Source organism: Pinus tabuliformis, chromosome 7, assembly GCF_031772625.1.
Source record: "Pinus tabuliformis cultivar Carrire ecotype Pingquan chromosome 7, CPIR1, whole genome shotgun sequence".
Classification (NCBI taxonomy): domain Eukaryota; kingdom Viridiplantae; phylum Streptophyta; class Pinopsida; order Pinales; family Pinaceae; genus Pinus; species Pinus tabuliformis.
The window spans coordinates 700,580,446-700,585,362 of NC_142293.1; the positions used below are offsets into that span (position 1 = coordinate 700,580,446).

The window sequence follows — 4,917 nt, forward strand, 5'->3', positions numbered from 1 at the left end:
TTGGGGTCCCCCTACTCATCCTTCCTGGTTCACACCTCCTCCTTGTTCCTTCACAGATCCATATTATGCCCAACCGACTGCTCATTCATTTCACTCTTATGCTCAGCCACAACCTCAGTGGAATGCACCTCAACAGGGGTGGAGGCCCCAATACAACACTCCTCCCGCTTCTTTTCCTCCACCACCTGCTCATCCACAACCATCGCCTCCTGCTCCACCAAGGCAACCCCAAATGCCTGCCCAACCGCAACCCCATACACATCCATCTCAAATCTACACCCCCACTCAACTACCCATACCACCATTTCCAAAACCATACAATGGAGTAGCTCAACCCAATTGCAAAGCTGAGGCACAACATGTCCAAATGACTCCTTTTGAGCTCAATAGCTCAGGAAAAGCATTGCAAAAAAGAGATCATCTTGAAAGCATTGAAGGATCACATCCAGCAAAAGAAGATTCAAGAGAGGAGATCAAAGAACCATGGATTGCACTTGATGAAGAGAAGAGATCAAAATCAGAGATCGAGGGAGTTCCCTCATGGTTACCATCAAATCTTCCATGTATTCAAGAGAAAGATCAGCAAAAGGAGGAAGATGAGAAAGTCATGATAGAAAGTGACATGAAGAATGATCCAGATCAGCAAAAGGAGGAAGATGAGAAAGTCATGATAGAAGGTGACATGAAGAATGATCCAGATCAGCAAAAGGACCAAGGATATCAAAGCTATATTGAGACATGGTTCCAGACAGTCACTAAGTTGCAGCAGTACTCTCTTCCTCAGCTATGTTTGATCCCTTCAAGGTCAGATCATTTGGTCTCTGAGATCTGGATACCTATCAAAGCATGCATTTCGAGCCTTCACATCATCTTGTCTCTAATCTCGATGTGCACATGGCTCCATTGGAAGTATTCTTATACTTGAGAACAATTTTGTTTTTCAAGTAGGGTAGGGTAGAGAAAAAAAAAAAAAAAAAAAAATGAAAATAAGAAGAGAATAAAAATCTAAGGTGAAAACCTCCTCAGAGGCGCCTTAGATTGGCTCATTGATTGAAAACCTCCATGAGGCGGTCAATGGGTTGGGAAAAAAGAGAAAAGAGAATAATATCTCTGGGTGAAAACCTCCCTTGGAGGCGCCTAGGGTAGGCAATTAGGGTGAAAACCTCCATGAGGCGCCCTAGTTGTTTTTCAAAAAAAAAGAGAAAAATAAAAAGAAAAATAAAGCTAATTTCCATTGAATAATTTCATGTTGTAGCAATGACATTGCAGGTCAGGAGGATCACTCAAAACAAAGACAAAGGAGTTTTTGTGCCTTCTATAGGAAGTTCTATATTTCTACAGGAAACATCCTGTAGAACCTTCAAGCAAGCCAAATTCGATTTTGGAAGGGGGTCTAAAGCTTGGAATCCATTGGTTATGCCTGCAAGCATCCATGTTCCCATTCCTCACCCTTTTCCATCATCTTTTCCACCTCGTTGTGCTTCTTCATTGTGCTTCTACAGGAAGTTCATGTAGAAATTGTAGGAAGCTAGAAATGGATTTCAAAAAGGTGGTTTGGCGAACATGGTAGCTTCCTCAAGGGTTCAGAAGTCCTCCTGCAATCTTAAAACTCCTCCTCCATCATCTCCATGCCTGCATCACAACCCAAGCTCAGTTTTCTTACCATGCAACAAAACTGCAAAATGCCTTGAAGAAAAAACACAAAGAACAGAATTTGTTTCTTCCATAACTTGAAAACCATGCATCCATTTGAAAAACCGTTTTATGGGGAATTGTATAGGGGTGATGGCAACATGCCTGAGCAGTTTCAGCCAATTCCGGTGCACGGTTTCCAAGAAATTAGCCTCCATCACCATCAGCCATTTTTTCATTTTCTCCATATCCGTGCGTCCGTTTCAAAACCTGTTTCATGGGGAGATGCACATAGGTGATAGTAGCCTACCCAGGTAGTTTCACCCAATTCCGATGCACGGTTTCTGAGAAATTGATCTCTGAAATCTTCAGTCATTTTCCATTTTTCTCAAAATCTGTGCATCCATTGATCATGATTTTGCTATGGGAGGTGCATCATGATGATAGGAACATGCTCAGAAATTTTCAGATCGATCCGGTTTACCGTTTGGGAGCAATGGCGAAAACAAGTTCTGGTCCTGTGAAAATTCAGCAGCAGCAGCTTGAAGGTGCAGATCTGAACGTGGAAATGAACTCCTGCAGCATGCATCCAGCCAGAGGACACTTGCACAAGGAAAAAAACCAAAAATCATCAGCCAAGCCCTCATGCAACCAAAGGATCCAAGCATGTAGCAGCAGAATATGAGCATGCAGCAGCAAAAAGCACCTCACAGCAACCATCTGACTTCAGGTACGTGACTAAACCTTGTTCCTCTATTGCATGAATCTAATCTAAGCACTACATGAACGAATGAGATGGGGGGATTTAGCCAGGAAGCTAGCCATATTCGATTGCACTCATCCAGGCAAAAATCACGCAGCATGCATGGGTAAGTCATTCACGTGGAAGTTGAAAAACACAGTTAGTGGTAGATCTGTTGAACTCCAGTGCACAGGATGTCAAATAAGTAACAGATAGAGGAGAACATACAGTTTATAACATCACTGTAGTTTGAATAAAGACAACACATGTTTTTTCCAGCTCACCACAAATCACGCTGCAGTTAAACGACGCTCGGCTGAAACTCTCACCACTCTTTGTTCAACTACGGTCAACTGAAGCACATGTCCACCACTTCCAGATCAGTTAACCAATGGTCCTCTACAAGTTTTCTTCCTGATTTCTTAGATTTCTGCCGTTTTAAAAAAAAATCTCCCACCTATCACACTCTACAGGCGTTTCTACAGGAAGTCGTCTACAGGAAACGCAGAAAACAACTCTGCAGAAGGAAAACCCGAGATTTTTGTCAAAATTCGAGCTTGAAATGAGAAAAGTAGTTAAAGCTCGTGTCCAAGGTTACCAGGGTTCTTGAAAGTATTGATTTTGGAGTTTTTCAAACGCATTATAGATCTGTTAATGGTGGAGCAATCTGTTTGAATTCAGAATCTGATCATCTATTTCATAGTCCATGGAGGACAAGATATTCCTTGCTTGGTCTAAAACTGTTGAAGAATGCTTAGAAGAATATGATGTGAGCTTAGAGAATGGTTTAAATTCTCATGAAGTGGAAAAACGTCGTCAAATATATGGATGGAATGAGCTCCAGAAGAAAAATGGTACACCTTTGTGGAAGCTGGTAGTGGATCAATTTGATGATACAGTTGTTAAAATACTTCTGCTGGCAGCTGACATTTCATTTCTTCTCGCCTACTTTCGTGATAATGTGTCTTCTGAGGAGGGCATAACAGCCTATGTAGAGCCCCTGGTCATTCTCCCGATTCTCATCCTCAATGCCATTGTTGGAGTATGGCAGGAGAATAATTCTGAGAAGGCTTTGGAAGCTCTCAAAGAAATGCAATCTGATCATGCAAAGGTCTTGAGAGATGGACATTATGTTGTAGATCTTCCCTCCAGAGAACTTGTTCCAGGAGATATAGTGGAACTGAAGGTGGGAGACAAGGTTCCTGCAGACATGAGAATTGTGTCCCTCAAGACATCCACCTTTAGGATGGAGCAGAGCTCCCTGACTAGAGAGAGCATGCCTGTGGTCAAAAGAACATATCCAGCCACCTTGTGTGACTGTGAGTTGCAGTCAAAAGCATGCATGGTGTTTGCAGGAACTACAGTTACCAATGGCTGCTGCACATGCATTGTTGTGAGCACTGGCATGTTTACAGAAATAGGTAAAATTCAGGCACAAATTCAGGAAGCTTCAATGGAATGTCATGATACCCCTTTGAAAAGAAAGTTAGATGAATTTGGTGAAAGACTGACAACAGTGATTGGTGCCATTTGTATTCTTGTCTGGATCATGAACTACAAATATTTTCTTTCATGGGAAGTCATAGATGGGTGGCCAAAACAAAATAATATCAGGTTTTCCTTTGAGAAATGTATGTACTGCTTTAAGGTTGTTGTTGCTCTGGCAGTTGATGCTATACCAAAGGGATTGCCTGCTGTGATTACTACATGTTTGGCTCTTGGCACTTGTAAGAGGGCACAAAAGAATGCTATTGTGCGTAAGTTACCGAGCGTGGAGACTTTGGGTTGCACCACAATGATTTACTCTGATAAGACAGGTACTCTTACAACCAATCAGATGTCTGTCAGTGAGTTTATAGCCATAGGGCACAGTGCTGGTTCACTTAGAGAGTTTACTGTTGAAGGAACAACATATAATCCTGAGGATGGAAAAATATTGGATTGGCCTGCACATAATATGGGGGAAAATTGAGAAACTCTGGTAGAAGTTGCTGCAGTTTGCAATGATGTAGGGATATCTTGTCAAGGTCACCAGTTCCGTGCTACTGGTATTCCCACTGAGGCAGCCTTGAAGGTATTGGTTGAAAAAATGGGAGTTCTAGACCCAATGGTAGGTGATACAAGTGCCATTCTCAACAGTGGCACAGTGAAATTGGGCAATTGTGATTGGTGGATACAGAGATCAAAGAGGCGGGCTTTATTGGAGTTTGATTGTGATCAAAAATCCATGGGTGTTATTGTCATGGAACCAATGGGACAAAATCGTCTGCTAGTGAAGGGCGCCATGGAAAATTTGCTTGAAAGGAGTGCTTTTCAACAACTTGCAGATGGATCAGTTGTTGAATTAGATGATGCATCAAGGGAATTACTCTTGAGGAAGTTTCATCAAATGAGTTCAAAGGCTTTGCGTTGTTTGGGACTTTCTACAGGAAGTTTAGAGAAAGGGCAGCAGAAGGAGAAATTGGCCGAGATTTTAGCTAGGGAGGCAGCACCTGTGCTGGCCACCCTAAGCACATCCATCCCCTCCATGAACACTCATTTTT

The 4,917-nt window shown here is 42.3% G+C and overlaps 1 pseudogene; it reads left to right on the plus strand.

The window, feature by feature from the left end:
• Nucleotides 1-3,080: 3,080 nt before the first annotated feature.
• LOC149249448 (calcium-transporting ATPase, endoplasmic reticulum-type pseudogene) lies at nucleotides 3,081-4,346 on the plus strand (annotated as a pseudogene).
• The last annotated feature ends 571 nt before the right edge of the window (nucleotides 4,347-4,917 follow it).